This window comes from Scatophagus argus, chromosome 5, assembly GCF_020382885.2.
Source record: "Scatophagus argus isolate fScaArg1 chromosome 5, fScaArg1.pri, whole genome shotgun sequence".
Taxonomy (NCBI): Eukaryota; Metazoa; Chordata; class Actinopteri; family Scatophagidae; genus Scatophagus; species Scatophagus argus.
This window is the reverse complement of record NC_058497.1, coordinates 10,472,572-10,499,337: the sequence shown is the minus strand read 5'-3', so window position 1 is coordinate 10,499,337 and position 26,766 is coordinate 10,472,572. Positions and strand designations below refer to the sequence as shown.

General features: G+C 39.0%; 1 long non-coding RNA gene across 1 annotated transcript; it reads right to left on the bottom strand.

The window, feature by feature from the left end:
* Positions 1-11,851: 11,851 nt before the first annotated feature.
* LOC124059267 lies at positions 11,852-25,141 on the bottom strand. Its single transcript, XR_006843376.1, has 3 exons — positions 25,021-25,141; positions 12,435-12,503; positions 11,852-12,304 (listed from the first exon to the last, which is right to left on the bottom strand). It is a non-coding gene; the product is annotated as an uncharacterized LOC124059267 (long non-coding RNA).
* Positions 25,142-26,766: the final 1,625 nt, after the last annotated feature.

Sequence of the window (26,766 nt, the reverse complement as noted above, 5' to 3'; positions counted from 1 at the left end):
GGTTATGGCAGGGAAATACCAACTGAATTGCAATGCCAAGATTTGAGTGCTTCAACAATGTAGAACAAGGATGACATGAGCACAAAGAAGCCAAAAGACAATAAGACCTTTTATCCAGGTGCACCTACTCATGCTGAGATTTGCATGTATTTTCAACCTGTTTTCCGATTGATTTTCAAAAGTCTGGACTGTAAAAAAAAAAAAAAAAAAAAGCAATTTTTTCCACATTTGCAGGAGGATCAAACTGCCATTCCGATCCGATTTTTACAGATGCATCTCGGTACTCAAATTGGATTTCAAGAGTCTTTTGTGTCACTCACATCAGTACATGATGCTACTATGTACTATGCAGGCAACACTGAGACCAGTGGACTAGTGATGCTTGGATAAGCTCTGACTTCATCTGAATCCACATTTTTATCCACCCACCACCAACTAAAATAAATTATTTTCTGCAGTTTAGAGATCGGCACCCACATGGATATTTCACTCCACGTATACTGATCCTCGTACACTATATTGCCTTTTCAATTATGTGGAACAAATATGCTTTCCAGGTGATTATTGGATTTTGTGTGCTTTTTTTGTAAACCACAGGATCCCAAAACATAGAGAGGGTGCAGTTCCAGAGGATTACAGAGAGAGAAACTCACAATGCCTGTTGCTTGGAGCTCTTCGGACAACACCTAGGTGCTAGTGAAACTAAACAAAACTAAACTGTCATCACAAACAATTTCTTTTGTTTCAGCATCAAGGACAGCGACGCACATCCAGCCCCAAATTAATTTAATGATTTCACAGCATCATTACATGACCCCCACTTTCTGTCTTTCTCTTTCTTAAAATTATGTTTTAAATGCAAACAAAATATACAATAAGAGACTTAAGGAGAAGGCAAACTTTAATGAGAGGGCAGGATCTGGTACAAACTAGCTTACAGTATTAGTGTTTTATTAATTACTGCTTTTATTAGAGATATTTCTTTCAGTATTTTAAACTTTTCCATACACACAGTAATGTCACTGCAGCAAATATTGTGACAGATTTAAGTAGGAAAAAAAAAAATAAAAAATCCTTTCTGTTTGAAATAAATTATGATTTTTGTAACAGGTAACACAAAGTGGACTGATTTTGTCTCCATAGCAATGGTGCCTGAGTCTCATGAACAGCTAATGTACAACTACAGCTGACTCCAATAAAAGTTGGGATGGTGTGTAAAACATAAATAAAAGAGAATGTGATCATTTGTTAACTATTTTGAAATACACTCAATTGAGAACAGTACAAAGAAAATATACTTAATGATTTACCTCATCAACGTTATTGTTTTGATACCAGCAACACCTTTCAGACAAGTTGGGACATGACAAGCTATTTAATGCTCAAAGACAGGTAAACAGGTAAACAGGTTAATTGTTAACAGGTGATAGTAACATGATTTGGTATAAAAGGAGCATCCTTGAAAGACTCAGTCAATGCGTTTTTGGAGGTCATTCACTTTTTGTCACAACACTTGTCATATTTGCTTCTGTATAGAAGGATTTTTTTAAATCTTTATTCTGTATATATAAGACAGCATGGCTCCATAGTGTAAGACTGAGGAGACCAGTGTGGCTTTTGACTGTACACCATGCAGAGTATCCTTCTGCATGTATGTTTGTGCGTGAGCATGCGTGTAGTTTCAAAAGTGTGGATGTGAGTCAGAGCTTTTGTTAAGTGTGTTTGGGCAGTATTTTTTCCTCCAGACACGATTTCAGGCTGGATATAGAAAAGCAATCTCTCAGCTAAGTGATTTGTGAAAAGTGTCACATTCTCACCTGGCAGTAATTGCCTGTTGGTGTCACTCAGCTGTGGTGATAGGTGCTTGCGAAGCAAGAGAGGATGGGGCGGGGGGGTATGCTGTGACCATCTTGAGAGATGTATTGTCATGATTGAAAGGACAGCTTTAAAGATGCACATATTTTATTAAAAACCTCTGTACCATTCAAACAAGTTAAAGATTAAAGTGTTTGTGTACTTGCATCCTTGTGTGTGTGTTCAGTGATTGGCACAGAATATCATCTGGCCTTAGGCGATGAAGCAATGACATCTATTGGGACTTTTCATCTTTATGAAAGGCAAGAGAGGAACTATGACAAAGACAGAAAGAGGAAAGTCAAAATACTTATGATTTATACATTTCAGATGAGCTTTACATCATTCTCTTCCTTTTCCCACCTGCTTTGTTTCATTATAATGCTCTGTACTTCACACCTGCATCTTCAGTCAGATTATGCAGCATCCATGGATTAAATTGCTTTCATCTTTGCACAAAGGAATTACAGTTGTCACAGAAGATTTCTGTTACACGAAAGTCATTAACTGGACTTTGGGACATGCAGAAATCTGTGTAAGTGGGGAGCAGTTTGATCTGAATGAAGCTGAAGGTTGGAATATTCTATGAGATCGACCAGGCTTTCTGACCATGATTTATTTATTTCACTTCAGTATTTCTACTTGCAAACATCCTTTCAGCGCTCATACATTTGTGGACACTAAAAAGAGATATCGAGACTTTCATTCAAAATTCAATATGTGAGAAATATATTGATGTCAAATAAATAGTTTAAAAAGGATATGCAGACTGCTGAAAGGAAAGTTGGGAGCTCAAGACTAAAATGTATAATAAAAAACCAAAACAGTTTACTACTCAACAGGATGTCCACTCTAGCACGTAATATACAATCCCGCTGCAGCGGCAATACAATATGTCCATTAAAGTAGCTGAGACGAAGACACCCCTAACAAAAAAGCGAACGAAAACAAAGTGCTTGAAACTAAAACACAGCCATGCTCTCTCATATATCAGGAAAATAATCTTGCTATGTCATATTATGAAGAATCTCATTATGACATGTAAATTTGATGGCACTGAATTCGTGAGGGGAGGCATATGCATATGTTTTTTGGCCAGCTCTAATGACCCCTCTCCACAAAGCTCTCCACTGAGATAGCCTCATGATGGAGCCAAACTCATCAGGGAAATTGGGGGGAAACAACTCATATCTTTGATTTTGACATGTGGAGAGTATTCGCACTGGTGAAGAGCTCTTAGATGCCTCTCTGGAGGGGCACAATGACACACATGGGGCGCAGTGACACACACATATCCGTGCACAATCGTGCAGACAGAGAGACGAATGCAGGCGCACACTTCACTCATGAGCACTTGAGATGAGATGTATGACGCCTTGAATGCTGTCGAAAAAAATGTGTGTGTGTGTGTGTGTGGGAGGCGGGGACTAACGTCACTTGTAACTACTTTTTTCACCATATCACTCAAAGAATATGTGGCTAGAGTTAAAAAAATATTTGTAGCTGTAAGATGTGCACTGAAAGATCTACTTTTGTAATTAATTACTTCACTGAAAGTTCTGGGCAGTGGTAGAAAGAAACTAAACTACTACTCTCTCCATTTATTTGATAACTTAAGCTGAATTGCGGATTCAGATCAATACTACAACATATAACGGCTAAAAATATTTTGATTAAAAAATTAACAACTTTGATCGTATCACTCAAGGGTACCATCTGCTTCTGAATAAGACTCCAAGTGATGTGCCAAATATGTTGTATTTGACACCCTGGGAATGAGACAGATAGACAGGTAGAACATTTTTATTTTCCTCCAAAGAAAGCATTTCTCATTCATTTAAATGAATCTACTGTGTTCTCCCAGCAGGAGAGCTCATTTCTAATAGATGTCTTTGTGACAAAAACAGGGTATTTCTTCAGTTTAGTTTATGATCGCCACAATCAAAGGTAAAAATGATGATGATGAACAGGTTTGTTACTAGAGTTGTAAAATCCTTTTTCATAAAACCACTGTGCAGTGTTGTTGCATCTGATAAGCCTTCAAAGTCATTAATCATAATTCAAACTGCCCTTTGTGTATCATATTTCATCACTTCACTGGTACTACATGTCCACACCAGCTCTATAGCCATGCTGTTGGTAACACAATAGGCGATAGAACTTGGGTGTTGGAGTAAGTAATCCACCAGACCTTTGTTGAGGGGTTTGCAGCCTTAACAACAAGCAACATGGAAGCAAAATGGACCATGAAGCTTTAAAAGCTCTAAAACTAGAATTTAAAAGGTTCACCATCCGCCTGTTAACACATATTTGGTCAAATCAGAGCTTTGTGACATTTTTGTGACCTATTCTAAAATTATAATTATATTGAGTATGGCCATACATTTAAAAAAATATCTACCAACATGTCAGAAGACCTTAAGTTCTGTAACATATACTTTATATAGTATATATGAAGATAAAACAAATGGTTCTTCTTAATAATTTGCTGTCATTGTTAGACATATTGTTTTCATCTAAGAACACAGAACAGCCCCTTCTAAGATACCTGGGAGTTGACAAGTTTTTCTTGTGTTTTGGAACATCTTATTATGAGCAAAAAACGAGATAAAAAAAGAGCAAATGAAAAGCATGAGAAAGTGAGAAGAGCGAGAGAAGACAAGAGAGATAACGACCTAATTGGTAGTCATGTTTTCTCTCATGTCCTTTGGGTTATTCTAAGACGATAAGTAGTCTCTGCTCAGTGTTAAAGTGTGTGGTTGCGCTTTTTTTTTTCAGCACATGTAACTCTTTTTCTATGCCGTGGAATTAGAGACATTTCAGAGCATAGTTCTCTTGTACAACTATAACCCCGTAGCTTTTAGAAATTAGGATAATGATCTGTCTCTATTATATGCCCAGTTTAATATCTATGTGAGCACTAGTCAGGGCTCAAACAGCCCTTACACCCTCTTCTATCCAGACATAGACAAAGCAGTTGCTCAGTTTTCTTCTAAAATGGCCCAAATTTGTACCACCACGAACAACCTTACTTGTGATCTCTCTCTCTCTCTCTCTACCTCTCTCTCTCTTCCTCGTTCTCTGGCATGATACTGGGTGTCTAAGGTATAATGCAGGTACAAACACAATAAGGTAAACTGTGAAAAAAGGCTGTGTGTATTTTTAATTACTGTAGCTGTGTTCACTGCTGCTGCATGCTTTTATATAAAAGGCTTAGAGCAAAGCAGAGAAAGATGCCATATACAATGTGGCAATGTGACAGTTGCAGAAACATATAAAAGAAACCGCAATGCAAGTAATGCAGAGTGTGCTCTGTTAAACTGAGAGATATGAAAGCAGTAGATTCCTCTAAAGCTGGGGCAACTCGTTGATGTAATCAGTTACCAAAACATGTTGATTTGCATGACATGCATCGGTGTGTCAGGGAAGCATGGCTGTGCACAGTCAAAGCATGGATTACACCAGGGAGCAAGCTGCAGCTAACAAACCTCGCCAATGATCACCTAAAGTGTGAGAGCATCTTAGACAGAGACCCATCAGTGTGGCGCTCAGTAAGCTTTGCATATTATAAATAGCTTATCACCAGTACAACTGCTAGCATGAACACAGCAACAGATCACTTTGCTTCAAGTGTTCATGCTCTTTGCTGAAACGGAAGCACGCAGTGAGAAAACACCGTCCTGCTCAGTTTTTGTCCACCCAAGCGTACTGGAGAATACATCCATCAGCCACAACATTAAAACCACTGACAGGTGAAGTGAATAACATTAATCATCTGTTTACTGTTACATCTGTTTAATGCAATGTTCTGTGGGGAAACCTTGGGTTCTGGCAGTCATGTGGATGTTGTTTGACACACACTGTGCACAAACTGCTGTTGTCATGTTGTGTCTATGAGCCACTTGACCCCAAACTGCTCAAGTTAAGCTCCTCAGCTGGCTGTTGTCAGTGCAGTCAAAAGTGTATTTTTTTTAGCAGTTCTGAGGAATAAAAGCAGGTCTGGAGTATTACTTACACTATGCTCAGTCACTTAGTCACTCAGTAACAGAGATTCCATTGTCTTTTGGTTTTGCTCTGCTAATGCTGGGATCGGATATTTTTTCTTGGGAATGTCTGCTGATATGGTTTTGTGTGTTGAAAATTGTATGCATGTACAGTATGTACTGTTTGAATGCAAGTCTGGCCAGAGCATTTGGTGGTGATGAAGTGCAGAATTTCTAAGCATGATTAATACCTCACACTCTGTAATGGTTTGCAGGGACTCCACATCTTCAACACAAACTGAGATGCAGCACTGGAGTGGACATCACTACATAAATAGATAAATAAAATGCTGCCAGTCCATTTACAGTAAACAGACAGTAATATCATTTCAAAGCTTTTTTCCTCTCCTATTTGTTTTCTTGTTACTTTGCCACATGACTCACAGTGATTTATTTCAGCAGCTTATTTTACCCACCACAGATGTCCCTACTGGATGAGTTTCAAGAGAGAAGTCGGTATATTGTGTTCTATCATTATGTTATGAGGATTAGTATTTTAAAAAGAAGTGAGGGCTGAAACAAATTACTACTTGTATTCTTCAATAATTTAGCATGAAATCTCTATGAAAAATGGGTGAAAGACATATACACCAACAGACATATGTCCACACAACCCACAACAGACTAAACTGATGACTGACAAAGAGGCAAGAAAGACTGAAGTGTGTGTTTACAAATTACACTCGCTTATGCTTTTATTATGCATTGAATGCATTCATTCCATGGTATGTGTATAAATATATACATTTGTGTGTGAATCATTATTATTTGTAAGCATGATAGCGAATATGGCAAAATTGTTTGCTGACAAGGGCTGACACAGTGCATTATAATTTTGCCAGCAGAGTAGCGCAACCACAATGTACAAAATAGGATATGGTAGAGAAATGGGAGACTTAGAGTCAGTGCCAGACTGCATAACACCAAGCGCCAAACAGCGTGTCAGCATCACAACCCCAACCAGGACATGTGTGTAATTGTGCAGGGGACTGTTTTGTCTGCCATCAAAACTCTTATCCTTCACTCGTGGGAAGAGAAAAATGATAAAGCAAACTCTGGAGTGGAAACAGGCTGAACAAAGAAAGCCTCTCATAAATCAGATTTGTTATGTGCCAGACTTAGAAAACCCAGGCAGGTAAAGACCAAGGGAGAAGAGGGAAAGCCATAAAGGAGAGACAGTGATGATTAAACTGAGCTCTCTCAAGAGGAGATTTGATAAAGATAATTTTCTACACTCTCAGCTTGAACTTTATGGATTTTGAACTCTGGCAGAATCTTATCCATTAATCAACAGCATTGGCATAGCTGATATCAACAAATTTGACCCAAGATTTTTTTCATAAAGGGGTCTCAGATCAGATGAATATAAACATCCTCATTACTGAGATGTTAGCTACATCAAAGTCTCTTCCCAAACTCTCAATGAAGTAAGCTGAGGATCCAGCTAGGTAAGTGCAGCCACACAGACATGGTAAGTGAACGTAATAGCTGCCAAAATTGGAATACAAACAATCTAGAATATGTTAACATCCATTTGGGAAAAAACTTTTTTATCTTTTCTTTTTTTTTTTTTTACTCTTTTTTTTCTTGAAATAAATATGTTGAAGAGGGAAAAAAATGGTTCATAAGGAACAACAGTGTATTTCCTGAGCAAACCTTCAAACAGTCAGCCACTTTTAAAATACACGAATTAGTCAGATTTATTTAAATAAAAGCTAAATGAGTCAAAATAATATGCCAGGTTAAATTCCAGCGTGACTGTAGGATCATCATATATTTACTCCAGGATGCTGCGAAGAGTGTCTTGTGGAACTATGTGTCAGCACATGCAGTGCGCTGACGTGGAAAGTTACAGAAATAAAATCAATCAAGGAGAGGTGGAGGAGGTGATGAGCAAGAAAGAGAGAGGGGGCAGAGGAGGGTGAGGAGGTAAGCTTTAGTGTTATATTTCTTTACTTTTGCTGCAGCCATATCAGAGATTGACCACCCAAGCTTTGTTATATTTCCTTTACATTCTGAGACTCATCTTTAGTGCAAAAAAAAGTTTATATTTATTTCATGCATCTATTTCTGCAACAGTTTTTGCATTTATATGCACCTTTGTCAGTCATTAGATCAGTCCATCTGTCTCAGCTCCCTCTTTTGAAGCCGTTTATTATCTCAGTCCGTCATCTTCATTTCTCTTTCACTTTTTGAATACTTTATGGACGAAATAAACGAAAATGACATAACCCAAGCCTGAAATATTGTTCCTGTTGCTTTTCATCCAACCTCATGTGGTTCCCTAGTGATGATCCTTGTCTCATTAGCTTTTTCCCCTCATTCTCTTTCCATCTGCGCACCTTTCTCTCCCCTTTGTCTCCACCTGCTCACCGTTCTTGCCTCTCTTTTCTACTTTTGTTTACTTGGAGGGGATTCAAAGCAACCAGAGGGAGGAGAGGGGGTTGGAGCTGAGGTTGTGGTGGGCTGATTTGTCTCATTGGTGCTGATTGTAATCAATTAGGGTGTGCTGCTCATTAGAGCTAGACTTGGATCATTATGGAGACAGCATCTGCTGCCTGTACACACTCTGACAAACTATAGCAACACTAGACCACATCAATGCCATAATGTCTCACGAGAGTTGTCATCTGATGTGGTAACGTCATTTCGGGAGGCGTGTTCATATTTTAACGACAAGCACTGGGCATTCGATTTATGAATCTTTCAGAACATCGAACATTCTGGTTTATGGTGTCTACTTTTTATTATGGCGGGGTATGAGTGAATTCTTCTCCACACACTGAGTAAAACCTAATAAATCTGATAAATACACTTTTATTTCTTTAGTCTGTCCACCACACTGCCCACTCACACACACAGAAAAAAAATTCTAACTGGTCCTCTGTGCCTGGCCACACAAGGAGTAAAGGTGTAGATTACAGCAAAGCTGAATGCAGGCCACCCGTACTTAAAAATGATATGCGGCCCATTCAAGGTCACAGCTGACACACACACATACAGAAATATATGCTTTGATAGTAGTTTTAGACTTAGACATGAGGATACAATCATTGTATACACACACACACACACACACTTACACTTACACCTGCTAGTGAGGGTTAAAACCCCAACTCATAAATCAGTGAGGCTGGAGTGTTAGCATTTAAAAGGCACTGCTCACATATTGTAAATATATGCAGCCATCTATGATAACCACTGTTCCAGAGGTCAGCGAGGGGAGACACTGGGCTATGACAGGAAAATGAATACTGGACATCTCTCTCTAGAGCTCTCTTTACATTTTGCCTCTAACACTGTCCCTTGCTCCCTCTTCCTGCACAATTCTTCTATGTACTTGGAAAAGTCACCTTTATTTCTGTAGCTAAACACAGAGGGCTGAATCTGAGTAGCTGATACACAAAGGTAAAGAAAGATGCAAGCAAAGACAATCTATGCATTGTTCAAAAGACAGACTATTTGATTTCTATTAACAGCCTTGTGTTTTTCAATAAATAACATCTTACTGAAACAGAACAGTGTCTGCATCCAATCACAGAATGCAATTTTTAGTTTCAATACTGTTTGGCTCTAGTTAGGGACAATGAGCATCTCACCATGTGTGAAAAGTTGTGTGTGTTGCGTATATGAAATGTGGTTCAGATATTTTTTTATGATTCCCTTTAGTACCACCAAAACTTTAATGTAATGGGGATGTATTCTTTTGGGGGGTATTACATCCTATCGGCCTAAGGCCGCTGTGTTTTACTTTAAACAGGGTGCAATATTCATTTTTGCATGTACCTTAAATGTTTGCAGAAGAGAAATACAGCGCAAGAGGCCAGAGAGACTGAATGGCTGAATGAGTGTAAATTTGTGTTTCCCTGTCAGCTGCTGTTAAACAGAATGACAGCATAAGGGCAAAGGGGTTAGGTCTGTCTTCAGTAAATTACTCTTCCTAACTTCCTAGTTCCAGGGGTCTCTCTCTCTCTCTCTCTGTATGTATGTGTGTGTGTGTGTGTGTGTCCGAGCTGACTACACACAGTAATAGCCCTCAAGGTTAATTGACCACAAGCAGAGCACTTGTTCCTCCAAATAGATGTTCAGGGTTCAGAGTGGGCTCCATCCAAGTTGCTCCCCTGACCTGCCCAAGATATCATTATCAGGTTTCCATGTTGTTCATTCTCCCTCCCATTTCTGTCTTCCTCTAAACAGAAAGACGCAAGGAGACAGACACCACCCCAGAGAATGCCCATGCACTCTTATTAACCCAACACCATGTCCAGAGTACAGAGTTATAAAGTCACTTGTTTTTACTACCTAATGGGATACAAAGACTCACACACAAAAGATGCTGCTTGATCAAGGGACATTTTTTAGTTTTTAGTTAAAGGTATAAACACAATGAAAACATCACTGAACTGTGGGAGATTTTATATCCATATTTTCAAATTAAATTCACATTTAGAAAGCTGTGTGCATGTGTGACTGTGTACACTCGATGAGATACCCAGATGTATTTTATGAATGTATGGGTGTGTGATGCGGCCGATATAAGTCTCCCTTTATGCTTCACAGCACCATAAAGACTGCATGACTCAATCGTTGGCAGCACATTTTAAAATCATCACACTTTCTGTTTGCAAGTGTTAATGAAATTAGACTTAATGACCTCTTTTCCAAATGAGACTTTTTTTTTTTATTTACACAAACCAAAACTACTTGTGCATTCAGAATGACTGAATCAATATAGATAAAAAAGATAAAAAATAAAAAGATAAGATAAATAAAAATAAAGAAATGAATCACTTTGAAGTGTAAATGTAAATGCAAATTGGGGATAGATTCACAATATATGAGTTTAAGCAATTTAGTTATACAGTAATAGCTACTACTACCGTAAGGCACGGAGATCTTTGGCCAAACTGTCAGCAGTTGAGTTGCATTCTGGGTAATGTAGGCAGTAGGTTTTCACAAGGAAGAAGAGTGTGTGGAATGTAACATTTTCTGTTCTACTTCAGTGATGAGTTATAGGATCCACTCCATTCATTCATAAACTTGAACATGGCTCTCTCTCTCTCTTTCTTTTTTCTTTCAAACACACTCACACACAAAAAGATATCACATGTGTGCTTGTCTGTCTGTCACAGCGTACTTTTAGTGCATGAGCCTGTATGATGTGTCTCCCACTGTCTTTCTCTGTTAGCATCAGTGGCTAATCATGGCAAATGAGAGCTAGCAGGAAGGATAGATTGGCATAAGTTGGCATTAGCTGGTGCATTAGCAAGTGTTGGGCAATTACTTTAATGACGTAAATTGGACTGAGATTTCCCCCTGCACAGGAAGTGAATGAGAGAAATGTAACAATGATTATGATTAGGCAGCTAATTATAGTATCAGCTCAATGCAGACAGATTCTGTTTATTTAGAAGATCGGCAGGGATGCCTGATGCGTTCGCTGATTGCAGTGTTTTGGTGTGTGTGTGCATTTGACTGAATGTGTTGATTTAAAGACAGAGTGACTTCTCTTTGGCACTTTCTGATCTATCATATCAGACCTGATTTACGGAGTGATAACATATAGTATCTCATTAAGCGGGGGAGTTCACATGTTATCCTCATGTTAGTCTCGGTTCTCTGGTCATTGTCCGATGTTTGAAAACATGCACAGAGGTTGGGTGTGTGTAAGGAGACCAGCACATACATATGGCCCAGTGTGTGCTTTGAACAGAAAAAAAAAACACTGATAGAAAATGTGTGGAAGGATGGGTGGATCAATAAAAATGTTATCCAGTGATTAATGCTAGTTAAATAATCTTAACCTATAGCAAAAAAGGAGAACAAGGAGACGATGATGATGTCGGAGGTAGACTGTACAAATCCACATGTATTATTGTAATTTTAATTTTGTAATTTCTAACCATTTTTTGTGCATGGGCAGTTAGTCAAAAACTAGCTGGAGCTGTACTGGAAGCAAAAATGGGGCAGATGCGTGGCTTCCATAGTATGCCACAGCCACACACTGTCAATAACTCCACTTTTTACCTAATAAAAAAAAAAAAAAAGACAAAAAATTAATGCAGCATTTAGGGGATGAAGCAATTACTGCTTCTGTTTGGGAGAGCTAAGGGCCACATAGTCAATTACAATCTGGTACACTACTTTCACCTAGAAGAAAATGCCTGGCATGGAAACACAACTGTATTCAATCAAAAAAGGACAAAATGTAAACCATTCCCTTTTGTGTGGGCACGGGGCTGCAATCAATCTTTGTCTTTATTTTTATTTATTTATTTATAATAGCTCTAACCTTGTTTAGAAGAGAGGGACAAATGGTGCGTGATTGCCTTGTTGCTCTGCATGTTTCTATGTTTGGCTTGAAGTGCCTCAAGGCCTCAGCAGGTTGCTGCTTTAGGCTTGCTGGTCTGCCCAAAGTGATGTCAAAGAGTAAAGGCAGACAGGAACAAACAAAAGCAAACACACCCACAGATAGACTGAGAAATAGGAACACTCACACAGTGCAGCACAAACCATAAGATAAGCAGACTGGCATACGTGCAAATCCCAAAGACTGTATCCTCCCCTTGATCCATTGTTTCTGTTCTCCATTTGTCCCTCTTCCTTCTGTCTCAGGAGAAGAGAAGGGGGGATGAAGAAATTGAAAGAAAAAATACACAGGAGGATGAAGGGATAAAGAGGGAGTGGTACATGAGGAGAGGCAGAAAGAATGGAGGAGTGGGCATCAGTGAGGACATGGCTGAAGGACATAAGGCAGCGGTAATGTGAAACATCTGGTTTTAGTATGCTGCTCACGAAGAGTTCTGTGTTTATGTGTGCATGCACACACATCTGTGCACATCTGTCCATGTATGTGTGGTTCAATGTCTGTGTGTGTATCTTTGCATATACAGATGCATAACACCTATCTATAAAGCTTCACCCATGTTTGTTTATGAACATATGACCTTGAATTTCCCTCAGGATAAATAAAGTATCTATCTATCTATCTACAGGTTTGTCATGTGTTAACTTGTGTTTGACATGCCCTTGGTCCCCTCTAAACCAGATTAAGAGGACAGGGTGTCTGACTTTGTTGTTCCAGACTGGGCTTCAGTGACAGAACAAGAGTGCAAAGAGCACCTCTATGTCCCCCTTGGTGTACACCAAGCCTGGGTTAGCCCACCACCCTGTGACCCATCTGCTGAGGGATCAGGCTTAAAGTGTCACTGCAGGGTAATTGGTCTGTCTGTCTCCTGGTTGCCACACACACAAAACCTAACATAACACACAGTTTTCTCCTTCACTGAGCCACATGCGTGAGAAAGGGAACATTTGAATGAATTGGTGTCTTTCACATTCGGAAAACTGTAGTTTATGTAAACTGAAAGTAAAAGAATGACATGAAGAAACATGAACTGTGTCACCATTTTCAAGTGGTGAGGGGGCATTACTGTAAGTTACCTTATGCATCAGATATTCTCTGATTCGCATTTGACAAGTCAACAAGTGACCTGGTGACCTCGCGAGAAATAACTTGATCTTTTGTGACCCTTTCTTTGTTCCCTCTCTTCTCTAAGTTAGACACAGACTGAGCATGGGAAAATTGCTCATCTCTGAATGTGCCAGATTAGCTGACCCCATAAAACAATAGTGCCAGAAAGCACTCAGGGAAGAATTAGCCTCTCCAAATGAGTTTTTATTTTGGGTTACATCCATTAGTAATGATGTGAGTCGTATGCCGTTGGTGGCTGTGCCTGGGTCATGTCATGGGGTCACAATGAGGTCAGGCCTAACTAGATGTCAAAAGGCAGAGAAAGGAGAAGACACAGGAGGGATACTGGCGTCACTGGTCAGTCTGCAGACAAATCACGTCATACAACACTGCTGCATCAACAGAGAAAGAGTCACAGAGTTGGAGTAATGGAAACAGGAAACTGACTGAATTGGTTCAGTAGTTTATCAGCTCAGGGACTAGTGCTTTTATCCCTGTTTTAAGGACCACTGGATGAAAATATCTTTTAATTATATAAACTTGTTACATATTTATTGATGATACACGATGCACCCTTTCATGAACAAATAAAATCATAGTTACACATTGTAACTCTGATTCTGCATTTAGTAATCAGCCTATGACGTACTCAACTACGTGTGTTGCATTTTTGGCCTTCTCAAGAGGCCTTGACTAATAAAAATAAAAATCCACCCCTTTCATACATGAATACTGAATGTTAAAATGCCTAACTCTAATTTAATTGATTTTCCATCTCTATTATCAAATGTCTGTTCACCCAACATCCAACCGATGTTCCATCCAGGTTGCTTAAGGTTAAGAAGTCTTATTTAGAATGACTGCAAATGACAGTTTGAGACATGTCTTTACATCAGGCTGAATAGGATATGACTTTTGATTTTAAACAGACTCTACCATCTAAAAGGGGATTTACATTCTAACTGCCTATACTGCTGAGAGACTGAGATTCATGCAGCTAGTGTGACAGGTCAACCAACCACTTTTTCTTATAACCTCACAGCAAGAACATCTCAACTGCACACTTTACCACTGCAAAATTTGAAGGTTAGAATGAGACAATCAATTACAGTCTATTTTAAATAGAATAAAGGTTTAAAGGGTTCAAACTATTGCAATAGGAGTGATCAAATAAACCGGTCAGTGGCAAAACTATAAGATGGTCCTTGTCCCTCTTGCACCTCATGTCAGGTGCCCATTCAGGTTATTAACTTTCCACATACGTGGGACACTGAAATAGATTTACATGGAAGTCTCATACAGTATATAATTGCAGTTGATGTAGAAGCAATACTAGACTGTTGGCTACCCCCATCCAAAGACTTATGGCACAGTCCAGTATGTAACATTACACCAACTATTTGTCCTTTGCGGGGAGAAGGTCCCTTATTCCCCAATCACTTAACAGAACCAGGTACCAAGTAGTTTGCACGTCATCAAGTTGAGCAGTGCCTTGGCAATGGACAACAGTGTTCCCCTCAGATCTAGTGAGGTTTGTAACCTGCAGATATGGGCTGTGACACAGAGAGGCTGTTGCCACTCTGTGTCCACATATTCCCAGAGCTTGTTAGGTTTTCGGCAGAGAACACTGACTTGAAGTTTGTAGGCACCCTCTAACAGGCAGTTTTGGTGGTGAGAGCCAGGAGGTGTAAACTCAACACCAGTGATCTCAGCAGTGGACTTCATCACTTGGGGGAGGGGGGTCTGTTTCACCAAAAAAAAGTGGTGAAATGTTCTTTGCAGAAGTATACAATAAGCACTTGAGTTGTGAAAACAGCATGCTCATTTCGATCCCCTGAGAATACTCCATGTATGACATTGGACACTGTCTAAAACTGAGAACTTGCTAACCTGTCTTCGACTGAGAATGGCCATTTGCGAGATGCTGTAAGCCAAATACTTATCAGAGCATGCACATAATTTAAGCTACTAAAATTATTATGAAAAAAATTATATGAAAATTATATGAAAATCCAATGGAGTCACTGTTTTTTTCCCCCAACCCTTTGCTTATTTTACAAATGTGACATAAGTCCAGAGGGATCATATCCTGCTAAATGGCAACATTTCAAAAATTATTGTTATCAGCTAATTGCTCTGTTGTGTATTTACCATAGTGGGCAACGGATGCTGCTGTCTCTACAGCTAAGTGGAATATCAATGACATGCAAAATACTCCTGTGGCTGTGTCCCTGTGTCTGTCGCAGTGTGTGTGCTGTCTGGCCACAGTGTGTGTCTTCCTCACACAAATGCAGGCACACAGACTAATGCACACTAACACACAACAGGAGTTTTATTATGAGCTTATCTGAAGTGGTCATTGATTTGCTGAACAAAACATTTTTTTTAATCTGGCTTTAAATATAAGTTAGGTGATTACAAACTATACAAAACACTTAAACATGCATTGGCATTTGATAATAGATTTTGCATCTAGAAAAATCAAGTACATTTGAAATGTATTTTAAATACAAAACTCAGTGTGTGTGTGTAAGGGAGGTTTTTGTAAATCTGGATCACTGATGTGGTCAAGATTGGTCTAGGATGGAAGAGGGTTTGTCAATTCGTCATAGCTAGTGGTTGGTCAGGGTGCCTGCACAGAGAGGACTGTAACTGGACAATATTAATTCTGTAAAGTGGCTGCTGTACAGTACACATGGCTTTTTACTACATTTGCCAAAAAAAAAAAAAACCTTCTGCAATTACTGGTTGCTCTTTGACAAACATTCATTCAAATTTGGCCTCTCCTCCTCAGCTCTACTAGACTGTGAGGCAAGCTATCAAGTGAAAAAAGGCGTGAATCAGGGAAATTCTGTCACGCTTGTGAAATGAAAATGCTGTGAAGACTCACATACGGAGAGATTATGAAGTTCAGAAGCTTAATGAAGATACAAAAAGGCTTGCCTGAAGTACAGACAAAATCCAAAAAACAGACAGACATTCATTCATTCATTTTCTACACCGCTTATCTGTCAGGGTCGCGGGGGGGGGAGGCTGGAGTCTATCCCAGCTGACTACTGGTGAGAGGCGGGGTACACCCTGGACTGGTCGCCAGTCAATCGCAGGGCTGACACACAAAGACAGAAAACCACACACTCTCACACTAACACCTAGGGGCAATGTAGATTAGCCAATTAATCTACTGTGCATGTTTTTTGGTATTGTGGGAGGAAACCTGGAGAAAACCCACGCAGACACAGGAAGAACATGCAAACTCCACGCAAAAGGGCCCTCTGGAACCCTCTTGCTATGAGCCGACAGTGCTAACCACTGTACCACCACGATTCCCCAGGCAGATTTTTGAAAAATAAAAAAAAGAGATTTACTTCAACTCTGTGATAAAGGCTGGAATACGTCATGTATTACACAAGATGCAAAGGACAAAGGGAGGGAAAGCGAACAAGAAACTCGTAAGGGCAATTCAAAAGGAGGGGAAAAGACTTGGACACGAAATGTAAATCAAACATGACACATGAGGAAGTGAGCTACAAAGTCAAACAGGAAATGACTAAAATCCCACACCATGAAAAATAAAATGTTATTGCCTTTCTTTTTCTCTTTTTTCATAGTGGTTACATTCTAAAGTTCAAGTACACACTCACACCTCCACACAACCCTGCAGGAAGGTTGCCACATTGCTGGACTTTGTCCACTGTTTACCTCTCTGATCTGTGTTTTTTTTTTTTTTTTAGATTAGATTCAACTTTATTGTCATTACACATGTACAATGCAACGAAACACAGTGTGTGTGCATGTGTGGTTCAACTCTGACCTGAAGCTCACAGAGTCAGAAAAGAGGACAGAGACAAAGACAGCTATGTAACGTTGTCACTATGTTTTATAGTCTTGACCTTGTGCTGATATTATCTGGGCACTACACACCGCTACCCGTAGATTAATGTCCAGAAATGTCCCGATCACAGCAAATATTAAGAAAATACAGAGACAGAGGACAGGGTCTCGGACACTGTCACACACTTAAAGTGGGTCATAAATAATAACTGAGAGGGATTACTTATGCTTTTGTTTTTTTGAAATTTCGGCATACTATGTCTTGATGATGGGTCCTGTATAATTTCCATATAATATTTATAATAATAATATAATGTGAATAATTTCCATTTAATTTTCGATTTTAACTTTACTGAACAATCCCTATTTTTCATGATTCTATACTTGGACAGTGATTTACTCACCAGTTTTGGTAGCAAGTGAATAAATGAAAAAGCTTCACTTAAGGAAGTGTTTACTAACAGTTGACAATGTTTCACCGCATAACTGATAGCATAACTGATAGCAGATAATCGTTACAGTTACAAAATATGGTCAGGGAACAATGAGGGAGGTCAGGGGGAAAGAAAACTTAAGGAATATAAAGTGATTCAGTGGAGGAGCTTCTGTGGGTAAAGGACTGGCATTTGGGATGAAAGAATGTGTAAAGAAAAGTCTGTACCCACAAAGCAGCCAGACTGACTGTGTGTTTGGGGCCACAGGGCTGAACACGTGTGTGTGTGTGTGTGTGGGTGTGTGTAAGTGTATGTGTGTGTGTGTGTGTCTGTATTAAAGTGTGTGTATAGGTCCCATTGGCAGCATTGGTACCCTGACTATGAGCTAATAGACCTATCAAGCAGTCCCCCTAGGTCATACAAGCCTGTGTAATTGAACTATTGAGGGTTTTCCTCTGATCTGTAACTACCTCTTTCTCTCTCTCATACACACACACACACACACACACACACATACATACACACACACACACACACACACACACCTGCATGGAGAAGCGCAAAAATATGCACAGCAGCAGACACATAATGCTGAACAATGAAATAAAACTCCTGAGTTGAATATATGGTTAATACTGGTGATATGTGAGGAAAAACTTCTGCATGGTAGCTCATTCTGTGTGTTTAGCATATCACATAATTTATCAGTCTGGAGCTTCTTTGACACATGTTGGGTGGTTGTAGATGTAGCACACATAGCATACAGTATAGACAAAAGTATTTAAATGTAGAAAGAACACCAAAAGTCAGTTATACAACACAGTAGGTGTGCTCTGTGGGTTTGACCTTGACTTCCTGTAAAGTTAGCATAACCCAACATGAGAATAATGCAACTGCAAATAAGCAGGTGTTTTACTCCACCACTGAATATCTGCACTCTTCACTCAGTTCAGAATGATAAACTTGGACAGTTTACTAAAGAACATCCTTTTGGGCAGCTTTATGTTCACACTGTTTCTGTTTCTATTCAGTGATCAGGACCATATGCAATGTTTGAACATATAGTATTGACAAGTAATCCACATCATTACTATTAGGCTGAGTCTCTTGCAAAGCCCATGTCAACTACAGACACCACTATAATCTAGCAACCGTTGCATCTCTTCTGCTTCTTGGAAAAATATGACACAGTGGCACTGAAATGTCCCCATATGCACCCAGCTTGTCTCACTCTGACAAACTCCAGTCACGATAGACTTTGGTCGCACAGCTGATTCTGTTTGTATGTGTATAAAACAACGTTGTAGATTCCTGGTATCTGGCTCTGCACTAATGACATAAGTTTTTTATGGGTGCAAGATAGAGAGATAAAATAACAAGGAATAGCTGGCTGTAAAAAGATTTACAAGCAACAATGCGTGCAATGTGCACAAGGTACATTCAAGTGGAGGAAACTTCAAACAAACTATGCAAAATAAACAAAAGGACAGCAATAATAATTATAACAAGAATAATAATAATTGCACATACAATGAACCAAACATCACAAATTCTTGAGACTGTCCTATTGGAACAGGGAGATATGTTTATATGTATTTTTAATTCACTACTGCCCAGAATTCATTTGGGCAGGATGCAGAGCAGGGTGACCCTTGAGACTACCACAGCCCCACATGGCATGATTATAAGTGACTGAGTGGGTTAGTGAAAGAGTGAGTGAGTGAGTGAGTATTGGCATGTATACATTTATAGGATAATGAGGTGCATTACACAATTAATAAATGGGACCCTATGTGAAGCAGTCTGGCTGATGCTTTGTTACTCCCTTCAGTCTTTACATCATTAAGTGCTCAGGATTGTAGGTTAAGCCAGTGGGATATTGAGAGGTTATGTCTGCTTTTCCAGGTGAGTAGAACAGTTTTCTTAGTTTGTTGAGATGATCAAAGTTTGTTGTTCTTGGCTAAGTTCACCAAGAGTATAGCATAGTTTATATATAATATTTGTCCAGTTGGATGTTATATTTTTGAGTGTTTGAACAGATGGACAGAGCCATGTGGCATGATGGAAGTCGTGTGATGTAGTGTGTAGTAGTGCAGTGGTAGTACTGTGCAGTGTGTGCAAATTCCATCGTATATGAATGTGTACTGTGTAGTTGTTCGTAAATGCTTCAGATTGTGAAAGCTTAAATGTGTGAGTTAATCAGTCAATGGAAGTGAGATGAATGGACTTCTAAAGCAATTATTATTTTTGTAATTGACTGTGCAAGAAAATGGACATCTAATACTGATTATACATGGCATTTATACTGTTCAATATCCAGTCATGGTTGATAGTTGTCATGACTGTTCTCTTGTGGTCATTTTGCTATGTATTTTGGTATGGTTTGTTTTTCTTATCAGTAAAGCAATACTTTTCATGTTGTTTATAATGTCTAGTCATGACAAACAATTTAGTTTTGAGTTTAAGATGTTCTGATGTTTCTTCATTTGAGTAAGAAGATCAATGACTTTGATATACTTGTTGGTGAGCCAATGCCCTAACCATAACAACAGATAAATCTGAGTTGAAATTATGAGTAATTATGAGGGTTCATGGGATTTAGAGTCACCTGTGCAGTCCTCTGGGATGGACTTCAACATCAGCTAATTGACTTCGGACAACTGAAGCAAAATACATAAAAACTCGAAAGGAAATGGCATTCCACCAAACTAGAAGAATTTCACCTGATCTGGCATAACAGTCTCAAATCATACAAAAGGGTCCTATGGAATACTATAGCAGCCTATTGCTCAGCATTAATTGAAGAAAATAAGAATAACCCCAGGTTTCTATTCAGCACTGTAGCCAGGCTGGCAGAGAGTCATAGCGCTATTAAGCCTCATATACCTGTAACCCTTAGGAGTATTGATTTTATGTTTTTGTTTTTTTTAATGATAAAATTTTACTCATTAGAGATAAAATTCAGCACCTTAACCTCACCTGGTACTGACCTATCTTCAAATGCAGAAGCACTGGAAACAGCTGTAGGACCACACAGTTATCTTGATTGCTTTCCTCACATCGACCTTCATCAACTAAATTCAGTGATCTCTTCATCGAAACCAACAACATGCCTCTTAGATCCCATCCCAACTAAGCTGCTCAAAGTTTTACCCCTACTTAGCGTTTCCCTACTAGACATGACAAATCTGTCGCAAATAACGGGCGACTTCCTGCATAATAATAGTTTACTTGACTTGAGAGCATTGGTCAAAGTCACAAATGATCTTTCACTTGCATCAGATGAGGGTCTTGTCTCTGTACTCATATTGTTAGACCCAAGGGCTGCATTTGATGCTGTTGAGCATATATGGGGTAAATAATACTGGTCCGAGTACAGTACTCTATGACTAACTTTTGTATATAAGGAGGATTGTTCATGTTAATGATGAATCCTCCTTATATACAAAAGTCAGTCATAGAGTCCTCCAAGGTTCCGTACTCGGACCAGTATTATTCACCCCATATATGCTCCCTATTGGTGACATTATTAGGAAACACTGAATACATTTTCACTGTATTCAAGCATGCCTTGAAGACATTAAAACCTGGATGACCTACAGTTTTCTATTTCTAAACTCAGACAAAACTAAAGTTATTGTACTGGGCCCTAAACATCTTAGGAACAAATTATTTAGTGATATAGCTACCTTGGATGGCATTAATTTGTTGCCCCACTGTAAGAAATCTGGGAGTTATTTTTTTTATCAGGATATGTCCTTTAATTCACACATAGCTCAAATTTCAAGGACTGTCTTTTTCACCTTCGCAACATTGCAGAAATTAGGCACACTCTGTCTCCAAAAGATGCAGAAAAACTAATCTATGCATGTATTACCTCTAGGCTGGACTATTGCAACTCCCTGTTATCAGGCTGCCCCAAGTCCATGAAGACTCTCCAAATGATTCAGAATGCTGCACATGTACTGACAAAAACTCATGTTTTTTATTTCACCTGTATTTGCTTCTCTACATTAGCAGCCTGTAAAATTCAGAATAGACTTTAAAATACTCCTCCTCACACACAAAGCCCTAAATGGTCAAGCGCCATCTTATCTCAAAGAGCACATAGTACCTTAGTGCCCAACCAGAACTCTACACTCCCAGAATGCAGGGTTACTTGTGGTCCTAGAGTCAGCAAAAGTAGAACAGGAACCAGAGCCTTTATCAAACTTCCTTCCTATAGAATCATCTTCTGGCTTCAGTCCAGGAGACAGACACCCTTCTCCACATTCAAGAGTAGACTTAAAACCTGATCTCCCATGATGCACTGAGCTTCTCTCTCCTCCTTCAACTCTCCTTCCACACATATTCATGTCCCATCAATCCATGTCACTAACTTGATTTCTTCCTCTGAGTCTTTGTGTTTTCTTGTCTCTCAGGTTCCCATGGATTGTGCCTGGACCTCCTTCTGTGGTCCTGCTTGACACCGATGACTGTTATTACCACCTTTCTGTATTATTATTATTACTACTATTACTTCTACTACTACTATCAACATCATTATTGTTAATACTGTCATTGTGATTCCAGTAATATGTTGTTATCACTGTTGTTACGCATCTCACACTCTTTTGCCCTCGCTCTCTTTCTTTCTCTCTGTCGCTCTCTCTCAGCCCAATCAGCAAAGGCAGATGGCTGCCGGCATTAAGCCGGGGTCTGCTCCGAGGTTTCTGCCTTCTAAAAGGAAGTTTTTCCTCGCCATTGTCGCCAAGTGCTTGCTCATGGGGGGTTTGCTGGGTTGCTCTAAAAATCAAATTAAAGAGTTTGGTGTAGACCTGCTCTAATTGGGCAGTGCCATGAGATAACTGTTGTTGTGATTTGGCACTATATACATAAATACAATTAAATTAACAACAACAACAATATTAATAATAATGATAATAATACAATAATTATCAAGATCCAATTCTGTCTCTATCTTGTGTCAGATCATTCCCCCTCCCATCTTACAAATCCCAGGGTTATTCTTACAAGGCCAACATCTTCTCCTGGCTGGTGGTGAGCCAACATGAATATGACTGTGAGCTCCCTGAGGGCCTGGTGAAGCCATTCTTTCCCGCTGAAACCTATTCATCAAGAGTCTATGAATTGCTCTTATTCTGGCCTCTTGCCTTCCAGTTTCTCTTTGGAGACTCTTTCAGGAATAGTTGCACTGACAACAAACCCCACATGGTCACAAGGACATAGAAAGTCCTCAACCACAATACAGCGATGATTCACATAAAGGGGAACATACAATGTAGATAATTTGAATGTAAATCAGCTCATTCTCTCTGTCTCAGACAGACTCTGTCTCTTTCAGTACTGTTTAGGATCTGGCAGTGCATAATTATTCTAAACATATCAAAAGGAGGACTTCAGGAGTTTCAATTTCCATTGATTTAAGCAGAATTTATTTTTGGAGTGACTGAACACTGCAAGGTTACCTTATTGATAGCTTTATTTGTGACAAGGTAAGTCTTTCTGAAAAATCCAACATAATTATAGCAACAGAGTCAATATTAGTCTAAACATAAAATGACTTTCAGAGGTTGTGCAGCCAGTAAGAGGATAAAGTTTTAGTCTGAACTGAAGCAGTCATGAATTTAAAATTAATTAATCAAATATGTACTCATATGTATGTGTCAATGTTTTTAACACTAGCAATACACTCAACAAGAAAACACATCCATTCAGTTGAAGAATATAGATTGCATATGTATGTGTTGTACCTAATGTTTCCCCTTGTGTCACAGGAAGGTGACAAAGACCAATAATATGATTTAATGTAAGAAGCACAGAGCCAGCCAGTGAATTTAATTGCTGTCAGTCCATGCAGAACTGCATGGAGTTGTCCTTCGTTCACAAGGAGAAAACGTAAAATCCTCATTTGCACCAGAAAGACGCCCCCCTCCCATATTTCCGTTCTTTATATACATTTCTCACAAGTTTCAAATGAAGACACATTATGCAGCTATGCATTTTTGGCATCTCGCACAGAGCTTTTATTGTGCTGAAAAGTGCTGTCACTGCAAGACAGGCATTCCCCTTGTGATTCTCACTCCACATTCTTGCTAATACAGGGGGAGTTACAAATGACTTAACAAATGCACACTCACAGAAAATGCTTAGAAAGGATGACTGTAAGTTTGTGCGTGCATGTACGCGCATTCAACGTGCTGCAATGGGAAGTAATACAAAAAAACAATACTAGTGTTAATCTTATCTAAATATCTTATCTTGTGTGCACAATGTACTTCCTATGTCACTATGACACAAAATGCTCCTCAGTGCCACCTTCCCTCTCCAGCCTCTTCTTTGACAGACTATTCTCACTACAAAACTACTCCACTGGTTCAAGCAACCTTGTGGTCATGCAAATGGTGGTTTCTGAAGTAAAGGCATAAATAATCTTGATATAAATAATGTACCACCTGGCCTAGTCATACTGGACAGTTTCCATGTCCTTATGATAACCTTACTGTAGCAGATATTATAGAAAATAATCATTTTAAAAATGTTGATATTTAGTGATAAATAAGACTAGAGGTGGAAGCACTCAAACCTTGTATTCAGGGATTGAAAGAATGCTCAAATGTTATACTCAAGTAAAAGTACTATTACTTCGAAGAAATTTTAGTCAAAGTAAAATTTGTCTAAATGTACTGTAAAAAAGTCAGTGCATAGATAGAAATGGGATGTCTACTTGTGCAAGGTGTCTCAGTTGACACCTATACACAGAATCGGCATTATTTGTGCAAGGAAACAAAAGGTTAAGACATTGTAACTTTACTTCTATAAGCAAAGACTGACCCTCTACTGGACTCTAAGGGTTCTACCCCTAACATGATCATGTATTCAAGTACTAAAATTTCCAACAACAGCACAACAACACCAAATTGAGACAAACCACCAGAATGCATTGGGACTGTGAAACCACTGTCAACTACCCTTCTTCCTGTTCAGTGAGCAGTGCAGGAGCATCAGGGCCCACAGAGGTCTCTGTCTGTGCTTACAGAACTTTCCTTACATCCTCCTCTTTTGAACACAATCAGTACAGTGTGGATCCCAGTGATTGACAGCCCTGCTATGATCAACTTCTACTATTAACCACTGGGAAAACTCCTCACAGTGACATTTCCTTTCATTATTCAGCATTGTATTTCTCCATTATGCACTATGTAGTTTTATAAACTGAATCTCACAAAAGAAAAAAAAATGTTTGTATCCCTATCATATGCTTTACCCCAACCCCTCCTTGTCTCCTTGCCCCTGCTCTCCCACACCTTTATAATCCCACTCTCTCCCTTTTATTTATTTTCTTATTCCCTCTCTTTATATCCTTTTCTTCCCCTGCACTTACCTCTGTGCAGATGAACCTTCGGCTGTTACTGGTGAGCCCAGATCCTTCTCTGGTCAAATTAATGAGTTGTGCTGAGTGACCAGCTTTAGCCAGCTGCACCACAGTGCCAGCTGGTCAGCCCTGTTGTAGGGAAAAGACACACAATTAACTTTACACACACACACACACACTGAATGATACAATTATATAAATTATGCAAGTTTTAAACAGACATACTGTACATATGCACAGAAACACATATAATCTGCCTTCCTTACACACACACACACACACACAGATACATAATACACTGATATATCTCATCTGTCATAATTTACTGTGTCCCTTACAAAGCTGGAAAATCATTAGCATCACTAGATTAGTACTGTAGAAATTAAAAAATAAAAAAGGTTCAAAACATAAGGCTGGAAGAAATGAAATTCATCAATTAGAAAATAATTAAGAGGGTACACACAAGTGAAGAAAAAATGCAATGACTTTCATTCTTCAAAAGGAATGTATTTATCTAAAGAAGAAGAAAATCATGGTTGTTGTAGATTAAGTCGGATGTTTGCAGTGCCAAAACCATTGCAAGTGTGTTCACGTCATTCTGTTTGACATTCTTTTGTGTACAATATTTGCCATTTAGTGTAATCAGAGTGTAATGTATTACCTGCGAGTAGTATTGACTGTGCTATGTATTGACTGCTACTTTAATGTGCAATAAAAACACAAAATCAGATCACCTCAAGTCAGTCAGTTTTCAACATTTCTGACCGATTCTCTTTACAGTCTTTAGACAATTAATTCCTTTACTTTCCATTTGTACAGATAAGTACAATGCTACAATGCTGGCCTCCAAGAGAGACTGTCTGAAAGTGGATATCATTACCCCCATATTTAGACAAACATTGCATTTCACTGCTCTCTATGAAAGTCAGCTTTTCACCCTTTGAGTGTGGCTGTTTGTAAAAGATAAACATTTTTGTCTTCCAACATATTTAGATGACACATTGTATTAAGAAATCCTTTTTGAGCATACCCCAGCTATTACCATGGGGATATATGGGCAGAAGCGCCAGTAACTCTTTTCAGCTCCTATGTTAACCAGGTCAGCTGCTCACATAGAGCATAACCTGATGTGAAGCTCAGCCCCCAGTGCAACAGTCCCTCCTCACAGATTAGCACACAAAGTGATGGTCATTTTAAGGCAATTGTTGAAGAAAAAGCAATGTCCCTCTTCTCCAGGAACACATAGAAGGCTATATGTTATAAATTCAAGATGTTATTATAAAGATCAGCTCTGTGTGTGATTAGAAAAGTGCAGAGGAGCAGGAGACTGGCACAGAGAAATGTGCTTTTAATTTTTAGCTAATTTAATTTTTAATGTGCAAATCGTTGCAGCACTTCCACCACCTGTATGTATCCAACATTAGCTTCTGTAAACAACAACAAACAAGGGATAAATCCCAACAAGTCTTCATCCTTGTTTACCGATAGAAATGCTTTGTCACAAGCTTTGCTGTCTCATCCAGTATCTTTGGCCAACACATACAGCCTGCACACTAGAAAGTCTTTCTAACCTGTGCTTAACATGAAATGTCACTTTATTTCCTTGTGTCTTGTGATACTCCACTGAACCTTGATGTCCTCCCCTCTGATGATATTTGCACTTTGTATTATACATTGTGGATTTGTTCTAATCATCTGATATTGACATAGATGTGTTTCATTGTACATGTATATAAATCCCGGTTGGTCTCATTC